Source organism: Mastomys coucha, unplaced genomic scaffold, assembly GCF_008632895.1.
Source record: "Mastomys coucha isolate ucsf_1 unplaced genomic scaffold, UCSF_Mcou_1 pScaffold6, whole genome shotgun sequence".
In the NCBI taxonomy this organism is placed as follows: Eukaryota; Metazoa; Chordata; class Mammalia; order Rodentia; family Muridae; genus Mastomys; species Mastomys coucha.
The window spans coordinates 36,904,553-36,919,819 of record NW_022196912.1 but is presented as its reverse complement, the minus strand read 5'-3'; the positions used below and the strand labels follow the sequence as shown (position 1 = coordinate 36,919,819).

The 15,267-nt window shown below is 37.6% G+C and overlaps 1 pseudogene; it reads right to left on the bottom strand.

Moving 5' to 3' along the window:
• Positions 1-1,081: 1,081 nt before the first annotated feature.
• Positions 1,082-2,507, bottom strand: LOC116079882 (annotated as a pseudogene).
• Positions 2,508-15,267: the final 12,760 nt, after the last annotated feature.

The window sequence follows — 15,267 nt, the reverse complement described above, 5'->3', positions numbered from 1 at the left end:
TTTTAAGAAGGAATGAAATGTCCACATTTTGGTCTTCCTTCTTCTTGAGTTTCTTGTGGTTTGTGGGTTGTTATTCCTGTATTCCGTACTTCTGGGTTAATAACCACTTATCAGAGAGTATATACCTTGTGTGTTCTTTTGTGATTGTGTTACCTCACTCAGGATGATAGTCTCCAAATCCATCCATTTCCCTAAGAATTTCATAACTATGGAGTAGAGATTGAAGGAAGGACAAGCCAGCCCAATATAGCTATCTCCTGAGAGGCTCTGACAGTACCCGACCAATACAGATGTAGAGGCTCACAGCCATCCACCGAACTGAGCACAGGGTCCCCAGTGAAGGAGCTAGAGAAAGGACCAATGGAGCCGAGGGGCCTGCAGCCCCTTAGGACGAACAACAGTATGAACCAACTAGCACCCTCAGAGCTCCCAGTGTCTCAACCACCAACCAGAGACTGCACATGGTGGGTCTGATTGTTCTGGCAGCATGTGTACAGTAGAGGACTGCAAAACCAATCACCAATGGGAGGAGAGGTCCCCGCTCCTGTGAAGGTCCCGCGCCCCAGTGTAGGGGAATGCCAGGGCCAATAAGCGGGGGAGGGTGGGGTGGCCAGCAGGGTGTGGGGGGAGCCAACAGGGAATTTTTCTTGTTTTTGTTTGTTTGCCTGTTTGTTCCTGGGAGGGGAAACAGGGAAAAGAAAAATCATATGACATGTAAATAAAGAAAATATCCAATAAAAAATACTGCACATAAGTGAATTTTTCGAATGTAAAAACCACTGAATTGTTAAAATATAATATTTTTGAGACAAGTCTCACTATATACCCTTAGAAGGCCTAGAGTTCACTATGTAAACCAAACGAGCCTTGAACTCTCAGAGATTCACCTGCCCCAAGTGCTAGGAATAAGGATGTGCCCCACTACATACAGCTTAACAATGTAACTTTAACTTCCATTAACTAAAAAGATCTCACAGTACAGATAATTACTTTCCCTTAGTGAATTCATGCCACATTACCATTCATCCAAATAAAATATACCCTGACGCTTTGAAACTTATAAGAAATTTTCAAAATTATCTTACTAATGGGATATTGTGGGCTTTATTCACATATCTTTTTGGTTTTGTTGTTAAATACATTTATTGTAAACTTTAGACACAAAAGTTAAGTTCTCTAGGCCATTCACATGCATGTAAAACCCAGGAAGCCGCAAACTACAGCAGTACCTATAATTATACAAAGGACAAACGACACTGTGACAAATACGTGGTTGTTTTCCATGCAGGTATACCAGTATTGTCTCCAAAGCCTTATCATCCAAAAGTGTTGTTACCACCAAACCTCTGATTAATACTGTCAAGTAAGTGTTTTGGAAGGCAGCTCCACGAGTTGGCTAGCATCTCTTTAAAGCAGGTGACTGCTTCTAAGCTTAGCCGTACAAGAGATTTTGGTTGAACTGAAAATGTCAGTACTTCATTACTGTGCGCAGCTCTATGATAAATCAGCAGACTGTTGGCACAATCACCAAAAACAATGACTTCTTCTCCATCGCTCGCACAAGCTGTATGCCATAATCTTGGTTTTACAACGTAAGGATGATTAAACCGAACCCATTCATTTTTGCTGACACAGTAAGTCCAGGCATCACTCAGTGGCTGCTTTTCAGTGGTAAATCCTCCAAAGAGGAAAAGGTGGTCTGAAGAGACTGGTGTGAGTGAGTACCAGGATCTGCCAACAGGGCATATACCTTGTGGGATGAGTTCATTCCACTCCCACGTATCCAGATTAAGATAGTGAAGATCATTCATTCTAGCATCCTGGTATCTGCCACCAAACACAAAGTCCTTGTTTCCAACAGTTGTACAGGCATGGGCAGCCCGAGGTGAAGGTGCCTTGCCAGTGGTGATGGGCTGGCTCCAGGCAAATGTTTACGTGTCTAAAATGTGGACATGATCATTCCATCCTCTTGGATTACTCGAGTTCCAAAAGGATGTTTCATCAAATTCAAAAGTTCCCAATACTTGATCTTCAGTAGCCTCCAAAAAATATCAACTTGTTTTTATACACCCAGACGCCAAGTTTGTCCTTTGACGAGGGAGGAACTCCTTGGCACTCGGTCTGCAGACCTTGAATCCAGCCTGTAGAGCTTGTTTGTATTGCCTCTGGAATGGTGCCCTCCAAACAAGTACAGCACCCAGTCTACACACGCAGCACAGCTCCCAGACATAGACGGGGGAACGTCACCTTCATTGTTGATTTTCTTCCATCTTGCAGTCTCCGTGTTGTAGATCCACAGTTCTTCTCTGGGCAGATAAAAGTCATATAATCCTCTCGGTTGATTACTCTTGTAGCCGCCCCAGACGAACATGTGGTGCCCATAGCTGACTGCGATGTGGCCGCTGCGCTCGGCCGGGCAGGCCAGCTCCATGGCCTCGTAGTTCTGGAAGGCCGGGCCGGGCAGGTCCTCCGCTCCAGCATCTTCATCGCCATCGGCCATCTTGACCGCTCCGGGCCACGCTGGCCACCGAGACCGCTCCGGCCCCGCAGGCAGGAGACAAAGGAAAGCGGAGCGGTGGACTGCAGAGTGGTGGACTGCAGTGTGGCCCAGGCCTCAGCCAGCACTCACGACCTGACTCTGCTTCGCTGTCTGTGCCTCCGAGATAAGTATTTCTTAATGAAATTTAAATGCTTCTTTTTCCATTGATTTTTTTATAGATAGGAAAGAAGTTCATGCCTTCTTCCCTTCCTTATGGTTTTTGTCCTCCTGCCTTTCCTCTGCATCCTCTTTCTTCTGATACTATACTGGGGCTCAAACTCAGGGCCTCTTGTTTACTAAGGAACTACTCCACCATTGAGATGTGCTTGAGTGCCAGCAAATCCCCTGAACTAAAAAGTTAAATAAATTAAATACATCATCAGCATTTAAACACTGTGAATTTGTACTACATAGATTATAATATAAATGGTATACCATACATGTATATCTATATGCCATATATAAATGGCCCCTCCATATTAATACATGCATGAACTTTTCTCAGTCCAGTGACTTGCTCAGCCAACACTGTGATTCATAGAGAAGAAAATATTTCTACATGTATTCATTGTCATTTAGAAGACTTCTATACAAATACTATGACTGGTGATAAATAAAAAAAGTTCTTTTTAATTTTTTGAGTTACTGTCAAATGGCTGTAACTTCCATGGTTAAGCAGCCACCATTTCTTAGAGCTTTATGCACTTTCTATCCACATGGTTAATCACCTTTAACTTCAGAAGGCTTTTATTCTTTGCAGTCATAGTTGAGGTTTTACCTTAATTTTTATGGAAATGTCATATGAGGTTTCAAGATATAAAATATCACATTGAAAACAGAGGTTTAAGAAAGAAAAGATGGTTTTAGTTTTGAGCTGAAGACTGTCCTGATGAAGGCAGATGAACCTTCAGCGAGGGCTTGTTGGAGATGAGATAAGCTTCATTATTTAGGAATTCATGTGTAGAATAGGGAGCTATTAAATACCTCATATAAACCTTCAGAGCAGAAACATGCTGAGTGCTTAATATATACCAGATGATTTAATGCATGGATTCATTTAATTGTTTCTGAAATGCTATAAGTGAACTGTGGATAGCCTTGTTTTACAAATGAAGATGGAGAATTTCAAGGCACTAAGTAGTATGGCCAAGGTTATTGGTGATAAGTTGTAACTGGGTACCTGTATTAGCCAGGGTTTCTATTCCTGCACAAACATCATGACCATGAAGCAAGTTGGGGAGGAAGGGGTTTATTTGGCTTACTTCCACATTGCTGTTGATCACCAAAGGAAGTCAGGACTGGAACTCAAGCAGGTCAGGAAGCAGGAGCTGATGCAGAGGCCATGGAGTGATGTTCCTTACTGGCTTGCTTCTCCTGGCTTGCTCAGCCTGCTCTCTTATAGGACCCAAGACCTCCAGCCCAGGGATGGCACCATCCACAAGGGGCCCTACCCCCTTGATCACTAATTGAGAAAATGCCCCACGGCTGGATCTCATGGAGGCACTTCCCCAACTGAAGCTCCCTTCTGTGATAACTCCAGCCTGTGTCAAGTTGACACACAAAACTAGCCAGTACAGCACCCAACCCCACTCATTGCATTGCCATCGGGTACTGGGACATTCTTTTCAACTTACTCTAAGAGCTTTTGGATTGGAGAGTTTTCTCAACACAAGTGATTTACATCAATACTTCTAAAAAATGAATAAAGAAGAATGTGGTAGAAATCTCATTCATTCCTGAATCAGGGTGGGTGTTTTCTATCACCTGGTAGGAAATGCCAGTATGTGGAGTTGTCTTATGATCTCTGCACAGACTGGCATTCAAAGTTAAAATTTCTCTTTCAAGATTCCTCTGATGGTGAACCACAGCTGTGTACAAATATAATTGATACTATGGCAACCATGTCTTTTCCCGAAGTCTAAAGTTTTGAAGCAGCAGAATCGAAAGTTCCCACAGTAACAAATGCAATGATTATTGATGATATGAATAAGACTAGAAACAAGTTTCTACCACATAAACCTGTTCGAATAGTGCTGCCAACAGGGGACCGAGTGTTCAAAGACCCAAGACAAAAAGGGGCATCTCTCATTCTAGCTATGACAGCTACTGACTTAATTATTTGGAACACATATTGCTGTCAAGGATGTGAGCCACATAAGCTTCTGCTCAGTCATGGTAGGAACAAAAACTGCAGCCACTTTGGAAGAAAATTTGGCAAAAAAAGAGCTGAACATAATCTTACCCTATAATCTGGAAATTAGGGCCTGGGATATTTCTGTATGGAGAAAAGAAGAGAATACAAATATAAACAGGTTGAACATAAGGGAATTTTAAGGCATTGAGATACCTCTATGGTAATATAATAGTGGCTTCATTTCTTAAATGTTATTTATTTATTTTGTGTGTATGTGTATTTGAACCATGGTGAGGACGCAGACATAAGAGAAGAAAGTTCTAAGGATTGAATTTACGGGGTCAAGCTTGGTGGCAAGATAAAGGCATTTATTGTTTATGCTATTTATCAACCAGTTTAAAATAACACAATGTTGGAAGTAATTTTTATAATTTTTAAATATTTTTCTACAAATACAAAAATTGCTCTAAATAAAATCTGTTCAAAAAAAATCATTGCATACAACTCTGCATTAAAGATGTGCAGTTTTCCACAACTGATGGCTTCTGGAAGGAGTACAAGTAGGGAAAAACTCAGGTTTCTTTAAGGGGCTGGCCACTGAGAGTTTAACCAAACCATGCTCCAGTGAGGATATGGGCAACACAAATTGGACTTTTTCATATTGTTCTGTTTGGTTTTTCTGTTCCTTTTTTTTTTTTTTTTTTTTTTTTGTGGCAGTGGAGGTTGCAAGGTTGGAAGCAGACCTGGGAGGACTAGGAAGTTACTGTGATTGGGGCTCATTATGGGAAATTCCCAAATAATCGATAAAAATATTATGAAAACCAAATAAAGAATGCAGCACACAGAAAATAGTCTTTTTAATATAATCTGATTGTGAGATACATAAATATCTGAATTGTTGGTTTTGTATAGTTTATGCTGAAGGCATTAGTTATCTGTGAATATTAGTATCATAATATCTTTATAATTTTGTTACTTTAAAGGAACTTTCAGAGCTGGGCAGTGGCGGCACATGCCTTTAATCCCAGCACTTGGGAGGCAGAGGCAGGAAGATTTCTGAGTTTGAGGCCAGCCTGGTCTACAGAGTGAGTTCCAGGACAGCCAGAGCTACACAGAGAAACCCTGTCTTGAAAAAACAAAACAAAACAAAACAAAAAAAGGAGCTTTCAAACCCCATGTGTTCATATGAATTTTGATTTATTGTCAAAAGTTAAAATTTTGTTGTCTTCTGAAATTCTATACTTACCTCTTTTAATGGTAATCTTTCAAAATCCAAACAGAAACTACTGTTTTCGGGGAAGGAATTTTAAGTAGCATAAAACTAATCAAATGTAGGGGTGTTGATTTTGAGGATCAGATTCCAGCCTGTTCATAGTCTTCAAATCTCCCATATTTGAGTTATTTATTTATTTATTTAATTTTACAGAGTTTCATGTAACCCAAGGTGAATTGGCAAGCAGTGGATACTGGCTTTCAACTGTTGAATCTCCTGTCTCCACCTTCTAGTGCTGCAATGAAATGAGTATGCCATTATAACTTGCTGACATACATAGTTCATTTTTAATGAACGATTTATATAATTAACATTTTACCAACAGACACTAGGTCATAGTGTTCAAAATATTTTCAATGTTTATATTTATTTATTTTTGTTTTAGGTGATTTGGGGTTTGGTCTAACTGCGAGGGTGTCTGGTCTCATGGAACTACAGTTATAGAGAGTTGTGAGCTGCCATGTGGCTTCTCATAATTGAACCTGGTCCTTTGAAAGAACAACAAATATTCTTAACTGTTGAGCCATCTCTCCATCCCTTTTCACTGATTATATATAAAACTTAGAGTTAGAGAAAGGACTGAAGGAGGTAAAGGGGTTTGCAACCCCATAAGAAGAACAACAATATCAACCAACCAGACTCCCCAGAGCTCCCAGGTTCTAAACAACCAACCAAAGAGTACTCGTGGATGTACCCATGGATCCAGCTGCACATATATCAGAGGATGGCATTGACAGGCATCATTGGGAAAAGAGGCCCTTGATCCTGGGAAGGCTCAATGCCCCAGTGTAGGGGGATACAAGGGTGGGGAGGTGGGAGTAGATGGGTGGCTGGGAGAACACCCCCATAGAAGCAGGGGGGTGGGTAGGATAGGGGGTTTCCTTGGGGAAACCAGGAAAAGGGATAACATTTGAAATGTAAATAAAGAAAATATTTCAATAAAAAATAAATAAATAAAACTTTATGGCTAGGCAATGCTAGTCACTGTGCAGACATGTGCTGAAGAAGAAAATCATTAATACTCACAAAAAGACCTCTTAGTTGATGCTGAGCTATTGGTGTAAGAATAATTTGGCACACTGGCATAAAAGTGCAGTATATATATCACAGATCATATACAGGGCTGGATACCTACTTGCATTTACCATGTTCCAGCCTCAGTTATTCAGACACACAAGGGCAATCAAGAAGTGGGATTTAGCAGGTTATTCAGAAATGCTTAGTATGCTGGCTACACTTTGATAGTGAGTTAGGAAGGAACCTAGGCATCTGCCCCATGCTAGCAAAGCCATGAATCTCTGAATAGAACTTAAAGCCACCAGTTTACTAAATCAGCATAAACCCTAACTACATTCTGAATATTTGTCTTTAAATTCACAGGAAAGAGTCCATCCTTCATCAAGGAAACTGTTCTTTACAACAGATGAAGACAATTATAGAAACGCACAAATGATCAAAATACATTTGAGGAGCCCAGTTCCAAAGGATACATCTATAAAACAACCCCTATATAAGAAGAAAGTGTTAGAGCCAGAGAACCAGGGACAGTCAACAATCTCACTAAGGTGACTGCCTAAACATGAGCTTGACAAGGACAACAATAGGCATGTCAAAGTGGGTCACAGAAAGCACATTCTCAATCTCACACAAAAAAAATTATGGGAAACTATGGAAAACTGAGGTATAACTATCATCTACTCAATATTAATAGCAAATCTATGGGATAGAAATTGTATTACCTGATTTAAGTTAAGGGATAGAGCCAGCCAACTAGTCTACCCACCTCCAAGGTTTATGCTGTAGAGTATTTCTTAGTAGTGCATGCCTTCCTATATAGTTTTCTTAATAGTCCATGCCTTAGTGATTTTATTTGTATAGGCTAAATTTATATTTCAATGTCAGGTAAAACTCTCAGGGGACAGAGTTGAGTTGTGGAGCTACTGTGGGGGTACAACTGTCATTTTAAATAATGGATTCTTGTGGTATTTTTGCCTTAATTTAGAGCAGGTTCTTTTACAGATAATAATTTCTCAACTTGTGATGCTTTTGCTTTCTTTTGCTTATTCGTAAATAATAAATGCAGGTTTAAATATTTTTGGCCCTTCTGCCTAGTTTTGCTTCCAAGTCTTACTGTTTCTCTTCTCATCTTCCCATCCACACACTTTCTGCTTAATTTTTCACATTCCCACTAGTAAATTCATCTTGTCTTATGACATCAACTATCACCAAATCTACCGAATTAATCTCCTGTTATCTACTAAACAAATAGCATAATGAAAAGGAACTCATTAGCTCTCTGCAATAAAATTCATTCTTTCTAATGTGATTATTTGAAACTTTGTTAATAGTATGCTAGAATATTTTTTTTATTTTTAAAATCAAATACTGACTGAAATTACCTTGCAGTGTTGCCATTTGAATGAATAATCAGATGAGCATTGTGTGACTCATGAATAAGTCATCCTCATCAGCAAGCAGAATAGAATGGCAGAGTGATGTGATAAAGGAAGAGGAGCACAAATTTCTTCAGTTAGCATAAATAGTCCTGTGAGGAGTAAATTCTGAGGTGAACATCTATTCTAGCTGTGGGACAACTGGATTAATTATGAAGGCAAAAACAACTATCCTGGTCTAATAATGTATTTAGAGGCTAGATAGACATTTTCCCAAATCATTAATGAGGTTAAAAGAAAATAAAAACTCTCTGGAATGAAATATTTTTACACAAACTATACAGGAAATAGAGTGTGAAAACATAGACTTCTGTTTCTCTGGACTTTTGTGTCTTCTGCCCACTTCAACCAGCCCTATCTAGAGTGAACTATTCTCAAGCTAAGTCTTACCCTTGCATTCACCTTACAATTGCTTCCTAATATTTTTCTATTCTTTCCTGGGGTCTTCTTCAGTTGTAATTGTAATCTTAAAAGGTTGGAAATTAGTAATCCAAAGGCTACCTCCTACTAAAGAAGTGTGTCTCAACCTGTGTGTTACGACCATCAAAAAACACATACTTCTGATGGTCTTAGAACCCTTAACTATAAATTTATTTTTGTTGCTTCTTTTTAACTATAATTTTGCTAATAAATGGTATAAGAGTTCCTAATATGATTGGAAATGTGTTTACCCATGATCACAACCCATAGGTTGAAAATCTCTGTAAAAAGACTATAGGAGGTAAATAGATGTTGTAGTTAATTTTATTATTGTTTTTTAAGTTTGGAATTCAGCAATAATTTACTATGATCTTCAAAAGCCTCAGGTTGCTACTAAGAAATATCAACAATATGCCTTATATTTATTATTTTTGTTTTCCAGAATCACTTAATTCTAACCTTCATCTTTACAAACACCTCTTCACAAATTGTTCCAAATTCTTTTAAGTATAGAATTTTGGTTCCTCATATAAATGAATTCTGCAGTCATCTTTCAAACAAACAAACAAGCAAACACAAATATTTTTTACTGACTTTTCTTCAAGAGAAATTATTTTTCATAATTTTTTTTCTTGATAACAGGAATTTTGGTATGACTTACTTCAGCATCCTGGTTTGGAGATAACCAAATGCTGCCAGCTTAACACTGTATTCAGAGTAGACCTGTAACTCTATTTCATTGTTCCAATTCATTACATCTCACAGATGTTTTACTCTTGCTCTTTAAATTTTCTAGAGTATCATCTGCAATGTCCTACTTCATCATTACCTGAGGGACAGGTTAGAGTCTCATTTCCCACAATAGCATTTTCTTTGTAAATTCTCAGGCTTTAATGTACCTGAAGTCTCTTGTTTTGTGTCTTGCGACCACATTTACCTTTCTTGTGATGAATGCATCTCTTTCAGGCTGTAGAAATAAGAAGATATGTATTAACATTATCCAGTGAAAGAACTCAGTTTTGTGTACCCTGAACGGAGAATGCACTCACTTAGTTATCCTGGTGTAGAATAGAAAGATGGGCAAATTAAGGGTATATTAAAAAAAGCAAGCTGGGCAGTGGTGGCACACGCCTTTAATCTCAGCACTTGAGAGGCAGAGGCAGGAGGATTTCTGAGTTTGAGGCCAGCCTGATCTACAGAGTGAGTTCCAGGACAGCCAGAGCTACACAGAGAAACCCTGTCTTGAAAAAAAAATGCAAGAGCCTCTCACTCCTCTGGATGTAGTTTGAATCTTGCTGTCTGAAAGTCAAAAATTTCAATATAACTGACCAAACCTTTGCAAGAGCACCTGCAAAAAATATATTCTGTTTCATGAGAAATATTTCAAGCAAAACTATTAAGGTAGCTAACACAGCCAGTGATTTGACTCAGTGAAAAAAATGGCTGCCTAAAGCCTGATGACGAGAGTTCAATCTCTAGGATCTATATTCTTCAAGGGGACAAATGAACACTGAAATTCCTCTGGCTTCTATGTGCATACTGTGACATGCGTATCAAAACAAATATACACATAAACATACCCATACACACACACACACACACACACACACACACACACATATATATACATATGTATATATATAGATATGTGTATATATATACACACAAATAACTAAGTAAATATAATTTTAAAAGCATGCTTAATATAAAACACATGCCTTAAAACATTGTGCTTTTCCTGTATGTATCAACACATCTTTCTCAATTGTAAACCTATAAGATGCCTTTATAAATCATTGTATACCCTCATAACTTTATAGCTAGGTGATTTTTAATCATTTTGAAAAGTTTACTCCAAAATTAAATTCATAAACTTATAGGTTATATGCACTGAATAATATGGCAATTGAACCCACAGAATTACCTATGAAACTATTGTTAAGATATTTGAACATTTTTTTTTCGAGACATGGTTTCTCTGTGTAGCCCTGGCTGTCCTGGACTCACTCTGTAGACCAGGCTGGCCTCAAACTCAGAAATCCGCCTACCCCTGCCTCCCAAGTGCAGGGATTAAAGGCGTGCATTACCACCACCCGGCTATGAACATATTTCATTCTGAATCCCCCCATTTGAATCTGTTCCTTTGAATATGCATTCTCATTTGCTTCTTAAACTCACTCACGAAGAAACTGGCTTCTGTTTCTCCATGAGTGGGTGACAGTCTCAGCTGAACTTGAGTAAAAATCTCCCAGGCTTTGGATATAAGGAGAAATGTGTTAACATTATCCATGGGAAAGTTTCAATTTTTGTGTGCCCTGAGCAGAAAATGCACTCATTAGGTCCTGCTGGCATACAATAGAAAGACAGGGAAAATGAGAAAACCAAGACCTTTCACTTCCCAAGCATGCAGGCAGCCATATGGAGACATGTCTCCTGGGTCTGGTGACACTACACTTACACTGTGTTACAGAATCAATAGATATTTTTTGGAAGTGATCTCATATAAACTTAGTCCAAAGCAAGCACACTAATGTGCCATTCATAGAAAATATCTGGCCTAATGAAAGGAGACATACAGCTTTACACCCAACAAGCTTTATGTTTGTGAGTATGGTATTCATCTTCTTTTCTGCCTTTATTTTCATAACTATGAAAATAAAAAAGATTTAATGTAGTGATTTTGCAATTACTTAGCCACTCTCAAGCTTTCTGTGAGGTGTATATGCTTTTTGTTTTTATATCTATCCTGTTAATATTACCCAGAATTCCTAGAGGCTCTAGTCTTCCTGCCACAGCCTTTCTATTCCTTAAAGGACAAGCACTAGGACAGCTTCCTTCCACCAATTCAAAACTCCCCTGTCCTTTTACATTACATTATGTGTAAAGTTCAGCCAAAAAAAAAAAAAAACCACAACACAGCATGAGTTTACTTTTGTTATTAGCCATGTCTAATACCTCACTGGCTAGGCATGTGGATTTACATCTCAAAGTTCTATTTGATGTTCTTTCTCTAAAGCTTGCTGGAATGATTTACCCATTTCTCTAGCACATCAATTATATCATCTGTATTGAGAATTTACTTTTACTTATTGGTATTATCAAAAGAGTTCTATTAGTATATTGCTTATAGACTATGCCTTTGGATTTAGAGATATAAAAACCAAACCATTTGAAATCAAATCTATACTCCTACTATGACTAAGTTTTGAACTTATCTGAGTGTATGGTGATTCCTGACAATAAATGTTTACTCAGAAATTGGGGAATTAAATAACATAGTATCTATAAAAAGTCTCACATAAAGCCTAGTATATAATGTTATTAACAGAGAACATATTTTAGGGTTAAAAAGATGGATCAGCATTTGAAAGCATTTGCTGCTCTTCCTGAGGATCAAGATTCCATTTTTAGCATCCACATGGTGGCTCATCATCATCTCTTGTTCCAATCTATGAATTAAATGCTCTCTTTGGTCTTTACAAACACCTGAACATAAGCCTCACAAATATACACTCATGTTCACATTTACACAAAATAAATAAATATTTAAATATATCCTTTTATGAAAAAATATAGGTGGTATAGAACACAGGAAAAATAAGAACAAAAACAAAAACAATACAAGACAAAATCTAGAATTATTTCAAACCTAATATTAGGAGAAACAGAAATGTTTAATCAACATTCTATAGCTTTTACAAATCAATGAAGAAAATTTAGGCCTGTATGAATGAAGAAAACAAGGTCTGTATGCTACCAGCAAGGTGTGTACTCATGTGAAAATTCCCTTTGATGAACTATAATCTGCAATGATAATCTAAAACATATTCTCCCTCAGGCTGATCTTGTCAGGGTTTTTTACTACAGCAACTAGAAATAGACTATGATACAAATCAGTACTGATAATTAAGATTAACACTATGGTTTCCCTGTCTATATGGCTTTTAGGTGTTTAGAACTGTTATGTTTAAGGAATATGCAAAGACTTAGAACTCTAGGCTAGAGAAGATCATGTGTATTATAGCAAGATCTTAATGGGCTGTTGTTATGGAAGCTTGTAAGAAAGGAATGCTTAGAGAAATACTAACAGGGGATTCCCAGCTCATGAGACTTCAGAGAGGGAAAAGGACCACCATAAACAGTGCTAGTAATTTTCTTTTATGTAATATTTGCCCAAGGTATTTTCCCAAGGCTTCATTCTCTCCATGCCCTGAAAACCTGGATAAGGATAAAGTAAGAGATAATGGACTAAAGTGGTTTAATAGAGAAAGCTTCAATGTGTCCTGTTATGAGTCTGGTGCTAATAAAACAGTTATGGTTGCCAGAGTGATAAGTATAGTTGGAGAGAATTCTCTTGAACCACACTGGGAGAATAGGAACACCTCTGCTCAGCATACAGAGGCTGATTTAGTCCAAGAGCAGGCTACATATTGTGCTTTCAGCAGAACTTGACAATATCATAAGTGCCATCCATGTGGTATTGATTTTGAATTCACAAAAGAATCACAAAAGTAACAAAATGGAGAAGGTCGTGAAGAGCACCTGAGGCCCGGCACCATGTGATGAGGCCGCAGTCTCTGTAGAGCTTTGCAGAGACCATTGCAAAGGTTGTAATGGAGATCTTTAAATACTGGAAGTGCCAGATTCCAGGGATATCTATCAAGGAGAATTGCAGGTATAGACTAGCTGACCTAAAGGGCAATCTGTGTGGCTGAGGTGGCAGGGTCAGAAGGGTGGGATACCAAGCTATTTGAAGCTTAGGGGTTACATTATAAGCCCTAGGTTCCAGACATAGACCAGCAGGATTTAATAATTTTTCTGTTAGATTTTTATTTTTATTTTTTGATTCCAAATTCTGATGTTTTAATTCTTCTAATCAGTTTGAACTAGAAATGATTATTATCTGTCAATAAAGGTTGAAAATATCATTTTTAAAAGGCCATTTTATATTATAGAAGCTAACAATTAAGAAATTTTAGACTTTTAAGATGAAAAGTTTTTAGATGGTGGATTTTGCATTATGAAGTAAATATGGATCATTAGAGATAATGGAAAGAATATTAAAGCTTAAAATGTTGTGTTTGCATGTCAAGGTAATCAAACATGGAGATGGTAATGATCAGTTTATATTTTACATCTGAAGCAGTTTAGAATTACCTTGGAAGAGAGCTTCAATAAAAAACTATCTAAAGCAGGTTGGACCATGGGTATATCTATGGGGAATTATCTTGCTTATGTTATTATTATGAGATGAGAAGACAAGTGCATTATGGTATGCCACTCCCTATGCGAGGTATCTTGTGCTGTAATGGAGACGAAAATTATAAGCTGTAATGGAGACGAAAATTATAAGCTGTTGTGGTTTGAATGAGTGTCAACTATTAATCTTCATATAAACACATAGTCTTCTTGATGATCATATGTGAAATGATGATAGACTATTGAAAGTTAAAGGTTTCAGGGCTGATTACTTTGTAGTAATAACAAATCTATGGTTTCTTATTTTCTGGAAAAGATTATTTCTCCTATTCTTAGCATTCCTTAGTTGACTATAGTTCTTGATCCAATGGTCAAGCCCAAAATCATATACTTTAACTTTTTACAGACTGACCAAGTTACAATTTTATACATACATATATATGTATTTGAATTCAAGAGAGATGGTGTATTGAAAGGGTTAGAAGAAGGAAAATAAGCTGTAATTGGTAAAATCATATTTAAATTTCAAAAGAATATGTTTAAAGAGTTAAAGAGATATTTTAGGTCATTAAGAATGTTTACTCTAGTGGATTTTAGAACCCTGATATGTCTTCCTGTCTCCACTCTCCCTGTCTTTCTTTCTTACTGTCACTTCCTCTATCTTTCCCTCACTAATCTCTGCCTCATTATTGAGTTCTCACTCCAAAACACATTGCTTCACTAAAATATCACCTTTCTTAGATCTGTAAGGAAATAGAAATTCCTGATCTCAGAACTGAACCACCAAAACTATGAACCAATGAAACATTTATTCACCTACAGAATGTTTCAGTTATTTACTTGTAATAATGCAAAGCTGATTAAGACTTAAGCATTTATTTATTTAAATAAAAAATTTAAACATTTTATTTCTCTCTGTCTCTCTGTGTGTGTGTGTGTGTGTGTGTGTGTGTGTGTGTGTCTGTCTGTCTGTCTGTCTGTCTGTCTATCTGTCTCTCTGGAAATCTCAATTACCAGTTAATCAAAACACTGTTATAAAGAAGAGAAAATTGTACATACTTAAATGAAAACATGACCCTTTCATTGACATGTGATCAGCTATGCAAGCCATTGTCTGATTGCTCATCAGAATGTTAGATAATAAGGGATGGGTGGTGTGAAACATATTTAATACACTAGTTGCTCTGGAGAGACAAGGTCCGTATTAAATTACCCTTTTGGTGTACTGGTATAAGTATTAACGTGGGAC